This window comes from Hordeum vulgare, chromosome 5H, assembly GCF_904849725.1.
Source record: "Hordeum vulgare subsp. vulgare chromosome 5H, MorexV3_pseudomolecules_assembly, whole genome shotgun sequence".
In the NCBI taxonomy this organism is placed as follows: domain Eukaryota; kingdom Viridiplantae; phylum Streptophyta; class Magnoliopsida; order Poales; family Poaceae; genus Hordeum; species Hordeum vulgare.
The window spans coordinates 180,131,274-180,145,003 of NC_058522.1; positions in this window are offsets into that span (position 1 = coordinate 180,131,274).

The following is a 13,730-nucleotide window of genomic DNA, read 5'->3' on the forward strand; positions in this document are numbered from 1 at the left end:
AATTTTCATAAGTGGGTACCCCTTGTGAGGTTCCCATTTCATATGTATACAAATCACATACAAAATCAATATTTTGAACAGATCCCAAAACAAATTAAATTTGTCCAAAACAAAACTAAATTAGTCTATTACAATCTTTACACAACTATAACTCAAATATGCCTACTACTGCCTACTGTCATAATACATGATATGCTAATCTTTGCATATAGGCTTCACGACTTCATGCTTGGCTTCACATTTCACCTATGCAAAAAATAAGAACGAAATAGTAGCCAATGAGGGAGCAAAATAGTAGCATATGTACAGGTTGACGCTACTAATCGATGAGAACCTTGGGAAGAAGATGTTAAAGGTGAGGACAGAACCTAATTAATCATGTTGTTGTGGAAAATACAACACATGAAAGCAAAGTAGCCGCAATATGTATCCGGAATGCTAGTATCTTTCTGCTTGTTTATTTACTAAATCCTAGTATGTCGCGAACCCCATCTACACCATGTGTACATGCGTTTCTATCTTTGTTTTGGAAAAAACAACAGGTAATCTCCACCATTATACCTATTCCTAAATGTCTACGTTTGTTTTATGTATCAACATATTAACATTGTTCCCATATTCATAATGTTTAGTTTACGAAACAACACCCAAAAGGATATTATGACATGATTTAACTTCACGTGGGCAGCATGTGGTAGCAATTAATTAAATCCTAATATTTTGAAAGATTTAGGATAATATTTGTTTTAGCATTATGGTTTCCAACAACGTGCACCCCCAAGAGCAAGAGCTCCTCATAAGATACCATTTGTATCGAATAACACAATCATAGTTGAGACTATCAAAACTAGTGATAATGCACAAGAAACTTTTGCATGTCTATACAAGCAAACATTACAAAATTGCAATTCTAATTCTCATCTCACTCCAAAAAAGTGACCTGAAAAAACCAGAAATACAGAAGAGAAACAAACTCAAATAGATATGATAGCTCAAGTTTAAATTTTAAGGATTATGAGCTAGCCTTAGTCCAAACAAAGCATCACAAGAATTAACAATTAATGCCTCACATGTTTATGCGAATATAAATATGTATAGTGTAGAAACTGAGAAACATACCGATGAACTCTAATATATATATATATATACATATATATATATATACATATATATATATATATATATATATATATACATATACTAAAGAAGGAACTGTGTAGATGAGAGTCTGGTACTAACAAAATTTTGCAATCGCACACATTCACATAATATTGATGTGTAGCCAACATATTTATTCCAAAATCAAGACCTAGTAGGATAAAGTACCTGCTTAAAGCTTCTTGTGTCCCACGCTCTGATGGTGCCATCACCAGAGCTAGATAATATCACTTGCGGCGACGACGAAGCTGAAAATGCAGATTCATGGATGGACCATGTATGGCCGGTGGAGTCCCCTAGATACTGTCCAGTTGCTAGAGAGTAGAACTTCAGTGCGTTCGTCGATAGAGACACAACGAGCGTTGAGATCTCCTGACTTGTTACAAGATACACAAATTTAGATGCAAATATATGTGTATATATATAGTAAGTAGCATATATTTTTATCAATGGGTTAATTCAGTTTTGAGCGGCGGGAAGGAAAAACTTGTTGGAAGCTACAACATTAAAAATTTATCTCAACAAAGTAAGTAGAAGAGAATCTCTAGCCAAACCTACCAAGAAGCTATCTGAAAGATGTAGTCGTCGCTGAAGTTAGTCTGGATGATGTTTTAGAGGCCCAGCTGCCTCGCCGAGAAGGCGGCGCCGCCCGGGATCAGGGTCAGGGAACCGAAGGCCGGCCTCGTGAGCGGGCTCGCCTCCACCTCCACATCCATCACAGAATCGTCTCCATTGCCAACCTCCATCATGTAGGACCTTCAGTCAACACACACCTCCAAGAAAGAACAATAATCATATACATGTATCAAGGTCATAGTAGAATTTTGACCACAATTTATTCCAAGCAATTACACTAGGCTAACTATATTAGAGATCGGTATCTTCTCTATGAAGTTTAAATTAGCAGGCTGAAGTGATTTGGGTTTTCAAGTTGTAAAGTCATCCACGAGCGGCATATATAGTATTAAATTGAGAAGTGAATCATCTAAGTTCAAAACCAAACAATAGAAATCTTCAGAGCTCAGACAACCTTGAAGCATCTATCCATAAATCCAACATGCAGTTGACCGATTTGGGTCAATAACTTCCATTGATATCTACAATCTTACAACAGTTCAGACTACTAGTTTCACCTAAAGTTTGAGCAAACTATTTTTAGACTACTTGTTTCGAAATCAAGAAGGCAATTACAGAATCTATGTTACCTGTAGTGTTGTGGGATACGACCTGATTTTTTTCTTCTGAACTATATATAGAAATGAGTATCTTCTATGTGAAGCTGAAATGATTTGGGTTTTCAAGTTCCAAGTGTGGTAATATCTAACAACCAACTAAGCTTCAGGATACACACGCTAACACATGGTTCAAACCAACGGAGAATGCTCTAAAAAGGATTTTCTATGCTGCAACAAGCATAAAATTCAAATTGCACACACATTAAAAGTGAATGGAAGCAAGACATGTATTCATTCATTCAAAATGCTTAACATCAGCAATCAACACCAAGTTGTGTTTGTCCAGAACAAGAATTAATTGCATGTATCAAATCACATCGGATCTACACGCAATGGAGCTCACCACGTCTGTCACCGTCAGGTCTACCTTGTCCGCCTAAAGCAGTAGTAGCCATGGGGATGTGGGTTCATTGTCCACCAGCGGCAGCAGCAGCTTGTACATATCAGATCGGAGTGGAGATGAAGAAATAAACAGGATAAGGGAGGATAGGAGGGATTCTAAATGTTAGAGATGGCGGGCTCTCCGGAGATATGCATCATGGAGTCCGAGGAAGAAGCGGCGTTCGTCAATGTCGAGGCCCCACCGAGAAGGTGATTGTGGCTGTGGATCCATCGCCGTTATCATATCGTCCCATCCATCTATCCATCCATCCATGCGTGGGTGGGTGCGTGCTAGGGTTTCATGCGTTGTCACCCCACCCGTCTACGAGTCAAACCTGAGGTCTCACATGGTAATGGGTTTGGGGGAGACATTCGCCGGTGGGTGTGGGGTTGGGGGTCGTTGTCGGCGATAAGATTGGAGAAGATGAGCTAGAGTGGATCTCCCGCCATGGAGGGGAGCTGGCACCAACGATGGAGTCGTGGCTAGTTGGATATGGGGGATGAAGGCGAGGGGAGGGGAGAGGGTGCATGGAGGAGACAAGGTCTGCGGTGGGTGGGGGCGGCGGCGATGGGTGGGAATGGCGGTGGAGGCAACCGCGATATTGATATGAGACAAGAAAGAGGAAGGTAGAGTGGCCTCGATCAGATCTCGGTGGGTGGGTAGGTGGGTTAGGGTTTTTGTTTTTCAGAAGAAGATCCACCGTTGGATGGGTGCGTGATGGATGGCTCGGATCATGTCCAACTTGGTGATCTGCGAGGAGGTGGTTCCTCGCATCTCATTGGCTGGTTGTCTTGCATCAGAATCTCGAAAATTTGAACCCAAATGTTTGATTTTTATTCTAAAATATCTACAAATCTATGTTGCAAAATTGGACCACACCGTTTCCAAAAGGGGGTCGATAGTCGATGGTCGAGCATCTTAAATTTGGGTCGCGGCCCTCTGATTTTTTTGTGTGTAACCATTGGATTCACCCTCATGTTATATTTTCTTCCCCATCTCGTTCATTCTCAATCAGATAGAACACATTGTTGACCCTCCCAGTGGAGCACCTTCGTGCACAATGGCAGTCTGCCGCCTCGCTGTCAGCATCACCCCGTCGTGCTCCAGTTGCAGCATTCGCTAGTTCCAGCACCTTCGTGAGGCTGCTCACCACCATGGATGAAGCATGCCGAATCAACAGTTCCAACAACCCATCTTTGACCGCATTCCAAAATAGAATCGAAGATACTCCAAAAAACAATGCAAGATTCTACCCATAGCTACAAACGGTCATTATTTTTTAAAAGTGTTCTCGGAAATGAGCTATTGTGTGTGAAGATCCATGGCTTTCAAGCCAAATGATCAATCTTATGGCCACATTCATGTCATAGTTTATTCAATTGATATAATATTGTGTAGAAGGGTGCATCTTGGAATGGCAAACAATGTTGCCTAAGGATGTTTTCATTTCCTTTGGATGAAAAATTCATTTTCCATTTTTCGAGTGCCCAAAATGAGTTTTTTTCAAGGACCTGCCATATATTTGATGCAAAATTGGACAAAATAATTTTTATAAAATATTAATCCATATTGAATGTAAAATGTACCAAATTGTTGGGTATAAAAAGCATTTAGCCACCTCTTGTGAAAAAGACAAATTTTGGCCGATTCAGCTGGAACCGGGTTAAATTTGAACTGCAGCTGCCTTATAGCTTGCTCATAATTTTTCCAAAAATAATTTCTAGGTACATAAGTATCGATTTAATTAGAGAAACACCAAAAGTGTTTGAATATTTAAGCATTAGCTAGGAACGGTCAGGCCCGCCGTTTTGACCGCATATTGAAAGGGGCATGAAAAATTCAAAAAAATCAAAAAATTGGAAAATCCGTCGCATTGTGCCATTAAATATGACCAAGTTATGAGGAAAATTAATAAACTTATAATACGACAATTATTTCAAAAAAAATGTTCTCAAAAATGAGCTATCATGTGTGAAGATTCATGGCTTTCGAGCCAAATGATCAATCTTATGGCCACATTCATGGCATAGTTTATTGAAATGATATAATATTGTCCACAAGGGTGCATCTTGGAATGGCAAACAATGGTGCATAAGGAAGTTTTAATTTTCTTTGGACGAAAAAATCATTTTCCATTTTTCGGGTGCCCAAAATGAGTTTTTTTGTGAAGGACCCACCATATATTTGTTGCAAAATTGTACCAAATATTTTTCATAAAATATTAGTCCATACTTAGTGTAAAGTTGACCAAATGGTTGGGTGTAAAAAGATTTTATCGACCTCTCATGAAAAAGAAAATTTTTGGCCGATTCAGGTGGAAGCAGGTTAAATTTGAACTACAGCTCCCTTATAGCTTGCTCATAATTTTTCCAAAAATAATTTATAGGTACATAAGTCTCGATTTAATCAGAGAAACACCAACAAAAATTCAATATTCAAGCCCTAGCTAGGAATGGTCATCCGCACCGTTTTGACCGCATTTTGAAACGGGCATGAAAAACTCAGAAAAATTAAAAAATTGAAAAACCTTCACATTGTGCCATTAAATGTGACCATGTTACGAGGAAAAATAATAAACTTTTAATACGACAATTATTTAAAAAAAGTGTTCTTAAAAATGAGTTATCATGTGTCAAGATTCATGGCTTTCAAGCCAAATGGTCAATCTTATGGCCACATTCATGGTATAGTTTGTTCAAATTATCTAATATTGCATTCAAGGGTGCATATTATAATGGAAAAAATGTTGTTTAAGGATGTTTTCATTTTCCTTGGACGAAATAGTCATTTTCCATTTTTCAAGTGCCCAAAATTGGTTTTTTTGTAAAGGACCTACCATATATTTGTTGCAAAATTGGACCAAATAATTTTTCTAAAATACTAGTCCATATCTAATGTACAATTGACCAAATGGTTGGGTAATAAAAGCTTTTATCCACCTCTCGGGAAAAAGACAAATTTTGTCAGATTCACTTCGAAGAGGGTTAAATTTGAACTACAATTGCATTATAGTTTGCTCTTTATTTTTCCCAAAAATAGTTTATAGTTACATAAGTATCTAGTTAATCAGAAATACATGGTGTGGTGGTGAGAGGTCGAGGTTCGTATGGATGGTGAGGGCCCCAACTCGAGAGCACGTAAACTGGCATGCCAGCCGCGTGGTCACCGCCTGACCATGGCATTGACACACGTTCTGGGTGGACTAGGCATGTGTGGTGGGTTGGACACTCCATTGGTAGGTGCTAGGAAGAAGAATACAATAGAGGAATCTCACGAGGAGACTGAACTAAGCTCAAACATGAATTAGCAGCCAAGTGTTTGATTAGCGGCGGAGGAAATGCACATGGACAATGGGCCTAAATTTTGGGTGAGGATAATCATCTACTAAGGAGACTCTCTTGGCAAATGTTTAGCTCAAATGGATGATGCCAGGTGGCACTTATTTTGCAAAGTGCCACATTGGGCAGAAATATGGATGTTGAAGCTGGGCTCAAATGAATGAATGGATTGAGCTGAAATTTGGTGGATGATGTTCATTTGGGCATAGGAAAGCACTATAATTTTTTGTACCATTTGTACATGCCAAAGTGACACTTCCTTCAAAAATCTTCTAGGTGAACACAAACTTTGGAAATTTGCTGAGAAATATTTACTGAGCAAATGGAGATGAATTTTTTCATGAGGCAATGATTTGGATAGGCAAGAGTGCCCAAACATTTTGAGGGCAATCAAGAAAATATAAATAGAACTTCCTTCACAAAGTGCTATTCCGAATAGAATAGGAAAATGAATATATGTGTCCAAATTTCCAAGAAAATTAGACTGCATTTTGAAATCGACATAAGAAATTTTAAAAAAAATGAAAACCTTCGCATCGTGTCAATATATGTGACCAAGTTTACAAGAAAAATAATAGACTTGGACTAGATCAAATGTCTGCCTAACTATGAACGATAATGCATGCCTTTTTTATCGCATTTCTATGAAGTTTTTATTTTCTTATTCTTATGATTTTCTATTTTATAACAAGTTTCAAGATATTTATCCAATGAAAAATCTCTTTTAGAGAGATAAAATGAAAAGAAATTGTTCATTGAACTCAAAGAATTTTTGAACCATTTTCCCCCTAAATTCGTGATTTTTTTTTTGCATTAGTGAGCTTTTTTTGAAAACCCAGTATTTAATGAAATCACGAACTTTTTGAAAGAAGAATAGAAAACAGAAAACAAAAAATAAACAAAAAAAGAGGGAGTCCCGCCCTGGGCTGGCCGAAGTTCGAGCATGGGCCATGGCCCACTTGAAACACGAAAATGTCAATAGAAAAAAAGGAGATGGCCTCCTCACAACTAGGCCCAACCCCAATCGAAGACTTGCCTTAACTAATGCTAGCACAGTGTTGGTTCACCATCGGGGAGGCAGCCTAGTGGTTACTGTGTTCGGGGCATTGCAGGTTCGAATCCCGCGGCTGTCGCTTTTTGTGTTGCTTTTATTCGCTGATTTGCTAATCGATCGAGCCCACTGTCCATTAGGTTTGGCGGGTCCCACATGACAGGTCAATATTGTAAAACAAAACATGACTTGTTGGTAGGATGGGTCCCACATGTCATTGGAACTGTGTTAGCTGGTCCCATGTGTCAGCGGTATATGCCCCACATCTCAATTTAGTAACAAGTATATGAGTGGTCAACCGAACTAATCGAAGTGGCTCATAGGCGCTCGAATCTTCTTGTCAAATGGGTCCTGCCTGTCACTGTGTGCCCACCTACTGTCAAGTGGGTCCTATGCAGTGTGTGACCACCCTCTATCAAATGGGTCTCGCATGGCAGTTGAATATAGACATGTAAGAATAAATGACACCTAAACATTGACACATACGTGAGATTGCTGAGGTTTGTTCCATGATCTTTTGGGTGGCATTGCTATATGTTTTTCTACAATTTCATACCTTTTTACACATATTTGGACTACCCTACTAACTCAGTGCACCCAGTGCCAGTTTCTGTCGACTGATGTCTTTATTTGCATGGATTTTCACCCCAATTTACCGAGTCCCAAAAATCCCGAGAAAAATATAAACAAATCAACGTGACGGAAGCTTCGAGAGCACCAAATGTGGGCCAGAGGGGAGCCATACCTCGCCCAGGCGGCCTCCTTGCATGGCCTACCCCCTGGCCGCGGCCACAGGCAGCCTGGGTGGGTCCCACCTCCTCTGGTGCCCTACCTTGGCTCCTATTTTTACCCCTGTTAAGGAAACGCTGATTCTGAAACCTTTTTCTCTAGAAGCAATTCCGATCTCCGCCGCCATGGCCAACAAGTTTCGCGGCACCAAAATTCCTGAGTCGACACCCTGCCGGGACGGGGAAGTGCCCCCGGATTCATCTCCATCGACGTTGCTTCCTCCCTTCATGAAGCGGGAGTAGTTCCTCCTCGGGGCTGAGGTCTTCTACAGTAGCTATATGGTTAATTCTCTCTCTCATGGTGTGATCTTGATTGTGATCGTGGGCTATGTTAATATAGGGTGATCCCATGATGTTTCCCCTTCTTCTATGTATTGGATTGATGTACCCACTTGATCTTATCTAGTATAATCCCCGAGACCATGGTGACAGCGGTCTATTGGACATGGATTAGAAGAATATTTTCATGAGTGATTTCCTCTTTTGGTAATTTATTGACGATTGAGAGTCTCTTGGTGCTTGTCTATGACTATCCTTGAGATATGTTGTGGTGATTGTGGTACTCTCTTTGGATGGCCGCGGTGACATTGGGAAATCCATAGATGAGAGCTACGAACTCTGAGGTGTGCTTTTGTAGCCTACATAATTCTCGTCCTCTCTTGATCACAAAGGAATGACCTCCGAGTACGTCTCCGTTGCATGTTTTAGTGGAAATATGGTGTGATTAGACTATGTTAATGTTCTTGGGAGTTGCTACTAGTGAAAGTATGAAGCCTAGGCCTTTTTTCTCACCATTGTTAGACCGTTTATGCTCACTTTTGTCACTTGCTACCTTGCTGCCATTTTTATTACATATTTATATTACCTTGCTTTGCCACACCTATCACCCATATTTTACCATCTCTTCGTCGAACAAGTGCATCTATACAATTTACCATTGTATTAGGTGTGTTGGGGACACAAGAGACTTCTTGTATCTTAATTGCAGGGTTGCTTGAGAGATACCATATTCAACCTCTACTTCCCTAATTTTGATAAACCTTAGGTTATCCACTTGAGGGAAATTGCTGCTGTCCTACAAACCTCTGTGCTTGGAGGCCCAACATAGTCTACAAGATTAGAAGCATGCGTAGACATCAAGCTATTTCTGGTGCCGTTGCCGGGGAGGTGAGTGCTTGAAGGTATATCTTTAGATCTTGCAATTAAATCTTTTCATCTCTTGTTTTTATTTTCAGTAGTTAGGCTTATGGAAACTGCACTCTTAGTTCGCTCCTTGGGTAAGGCCGCTTTACCACACCCGTGGTAGAGAAGTCTCCTCCACCTACTGAATGTATCCCATTCAAAATACCACTTGGGATAATTGAAATAATTAGGAGTGATTGTTATGCAGGAGATGGAACAGTCGGTCCTAGTGATCATTTGTTGAAACTTACAAACCTTTGTGAGTTGTTTAAGATTTCAGGTTTGACAAGAGATGGAGTCATGAGGAAATTATTTGCCTTGTCACTAAAAGGGAAAGCATTGGAATGGTACAGGCTACTAGATGATTCTCACCTACGGGATTGGGAAGAGATTCCGTCTCTTATTTACTCCAAGTTTTATCCTCTTCATAAAGTCCATGAGAATAGGAATTATGTTTATAATTTCTATCCTCATGACGGAGAGAGCATAGCTCAAGCTTGGGGAGACGGAAACTTTAATGCTAAAATGTCCTAACCATGGGCTCCCGAAAGATATGATTATTACTAATTTCTATGCGAGGCTCTCTCGACAGGATAAATACTGGCTCGATGCTTCCTCTATGGGTTCTTTCACAAACGAAAGGATTGATGCTAAATGGGAACTCCTTGAAATAATTCGACGCAATACTGAAGAATGGGAGATCGAGAAAGGTAAAGAGTCAGGTATGAATTATGAGTATGATTGCATTAAGGCCTTCATTGAAACTGCAAGTTTTAATAAGTTTAGTGCTAAGTTTGGGTTTGATTCTCACCTCCTTATTGATTTTCTCAAATCTATTGCTTCACATCTTAATGTGCCTAAGGAGAATTGGATCAAGCATCATGAACCTTTTAAATAAAATGAAATTGTTAATGATAATTGCAACATGCATGATCCAATTCCTGAAAATGAAGTTTTATATAAGCATGTTAATTTTTGTGGAGTGGATAGACCTTGTGAAAGGCCTATGATTGAAGAAGAGAAGTATTGTAAGGAACATAAGCATGAAAGAACAATCACTTGGGTTAGAGATTTAAATGAAATTGCTAGACAATTGTGTGACCTTTATCCTTTTACTTGTGAACTTTGTGGTACAGAGGGTCACTTTAATTTTCAATGCATGAACTTTCAAAACATAAATGTTAACTAGTTGTGTGATAGCATGATCACTTCTGATCTTTATGATGAACTCATGTTATTTTTCATGTATGAAGAGTTATCAGAAAAAACTTCTCGCCTAGATGATAATGCCTTAGGAATAAACAACACTTTGCAAAAATGGCATCTCTATTGTGTTGTTAATTGCCATGAAAATGATTACATAAGTAAGATTAGAAAGAAGGGAACTTTACCAAAGCATAAAAATGTCTCTTCTATTTCCACTAATAAAAAGGAGAGTTTCTCCCAAGTTTCCCCTATTGTTTCTAATGATAAACCAGAATATTTGGAGAATCTTCCTCTCCAACGACTCCCTCCTCAGGTGAAGAAGAAGAAAAAGAAGAGGAGGAAGAGGAACAAGAAGGAAGAAGAATGGGTATCAACCTGGCCTGAGCATATTTCTCGCATCAACTTTTATCCTAACAGACATAAATTTATGGAGGATAGTGAGCTTGATTTTTATTATCTTGATAATAAGTCTGTAGGTACTATTGAAGATGATTTTGATTATGATATGCATGTTAATTATTGTGATTGGGAAGATGATGATAATTCTACTTATGATCTTGAAAATCCTTTTGGTACCAACTTTGAAAATATTGATATGGAAAGCTCTAAGCTTGGGGATGATAGACTTGTAAGTCCTTTACCCATTAGTGATGTGATAATTGATAATTCTTTTGCTAGTAAGAATAAAGACAACATGTTTACAAATATAATTGCTAGCAATAATAATGCTCTCCTCTACCATGACGATGTTATAACTCCTATCTATAGTGATTGTAAAGATACCTATGACATAAGGAGAAATTATCCATATGAAATTTTTCATTATCATGGAGGAAATTACTCCCTTGCTGAACACCATCTCCGTAATACAATTAATCTATAGTGTTCAGGTTGTCTATGATAGTCCTACTCCCACTATTACCAATGAGAAAGATTATGCTTATGTGGAGCGTAAGAGTACCTTTTGCATGTGGATCATGGTAACAATGCTTTATGTGATACTTATATTGTTGATTTTATTCATGATCCCACTGAAAATTATAATGAGAAGGGAACATATGCTTATAGATATTTCAATAATATCAAGTTCCCTCTCTTTATGTTGAAGGTTTTGATGTTGCACTTGTTTTGCCTTCCTATGCTTATTGCTTTGTGCTTCAATGAATTATTCTATTGAAATATTCCTATGCATAGGAAGCATGTTAGACTTAAATGAGTTTGGTATTTTCTTCTTAATGCTTTCTTTTGTGCTACAACTCTTCTTCCTACGAGAGCGTCATTAAAATATTAAGCCTATCTTTATGGCTATAAAGAAAGAGCTCTAGGGAGACAACCCTTGTTATCTTTACTTTGAGTTTTTAATTTCAACTTTTAGTGGTCTTGATGTGTGTTCCTACTGTAGAAACATCTTTGTATCTTTATTTTAAAGCTTTGTGCCAAGTTTTATCCTCCGATTGCAAGAAAGTTCAAAAGTTGTGACATGCTGTCCAGAAACATATTTTGTCTGCTTGACAAAAAAATTCACCACAACTCATTAGATCATCTTTTTGATCTGAATTTCTCTGAAACTATTCTATATACAATTGGCTTTCCGGTGTATGTTCTGAGTTTTTTGATTTGAGTTGCAGAATGCCCCAAAAAAATTATTTACTACCTGCTGGTCTGTTTTTCACAGATTCTTCCACGTTTTGTATTTTCATCATTTTGCAAATCTTAAGCTTTCTTTTTATTGGCAAAAACCTATTGGCAATCTTGAGAAACAGTAGCTCCTCATGAAAATCCTTATTTCCAATAGATAATAAATTATTTTATCATGGGCACTAACCACGTATGAAGGGAGTTTCAAGTATGCGACGGAAGATGATGAAAGAAGATCCACGAGTGTCAAGCGCTCAAGCTTGGGGATGCCCCCATGCACCCCCAAGAAATATTCAAGCAGACTCAAGCATCTAAGATTGGGGATGCCCCGTGCATCCTCTTCTCCATCAACAATCATCTGTTCGTCCATCTCCATGCTATATTTTTATCCCTTCATATGTTATGTGTTATGCTTGGAGGGTCCTGCTCTTTACTTTTTAGTTTGTTTAAGTTTTGCTTGCTATTCATAATAATTTGGAACCTATCCTTCTTTGTTTGTGAGAGAAACACGCTCCACTCCACCCTAGAACACAACATTGGTTTTCATGTTTATCTTTTTGTGTGTTCTTTATCTTTTCATAGATGATGTCGTGCTTAGCTCTTAGTTTTCATGTTTTATCTTTTTAAGAGCTTTTATTTAGGTTGCTTTTGGAACTATCTTGAGTTATCATGCTTATCTTGTTTAGAGAGTTGGCATGTTGCACTGAGTTGTGTGTCTTGCATGGGTAGGTAACTGAGGTTGCTATTTAAGTATGGTAGTAACTTGCAATAGTATTGAGGTATTGATTTGAGTAATGTTTGGACTATTGGTGCCAAGAGATTGATCCTATTAGTGATAGGTGTCGTATTTTGGGAAATCCGTGTTTTTTTCAAAATTAAAAAATTAGTTGACAAGTCTAGATACTAGACGGATCACTAACCTCTGGAGGGGTTGGAATATATAGAGTACCCTCACGTTACCATGGGTCTAGGATGCGCAAGGATAACCAAACCCCCAAACACTCCTCCTATTGGTACTTGTCTCTCTGTGAAGTTCCTGACTAGATAGAGAGTTACCAATAATAAGTGTATGAGTTCTTCGGACTAATGTGAGTATTCGATTGTTGGCACTTCCACCATCCATATTTTGCTAGCCTCTTTGGTATCATGAATTGCCATTTCTCATCTTGAGAGTTGGTGCAAACTTTGTCGGTGCATCCAAAATCTTGGCATGATACGCTCTGTCATCATAATCCTCATTATATCTTTCCTCAAAACTGCCACCATACCTACCTAATAAGGCATTTCAATAGACTTTCTGAGATACATTGCCATGCAACATCCACCATCTCATGACTTCATCTTCATGTCATACATGCTTTTGCTTGATAGAGGAGCCGCATGCTAGTTGGGCCTTGCCCTTATTATTGCTACATGACGCGCTAGTTTCATTACATATCCTCCTACACAGGCAGAGGCATACATTTGCATACATCATGATAGTCTTCATTTGTCTTTATGTTGAGTACTTCTTATAAACTGTGAAGATCTTCTTTTTATTCTTGTAAAACATGGAGTGTTGCCCTTAAGTGAGGAAAAGATCCCAAAGAGGACAAATAAAAGATCCCAAAGAGGACAAATGAGAGATAAATAGAAAGAGACAAAGAGCCCCCCCCCAAAAAAAAAGAGAGAAGGGGGCAACACTACTATTCCTTTTGAAAGATCCACACTCGTACTCCATTGTTATATTAGTACTCCATAGAGATTATCATT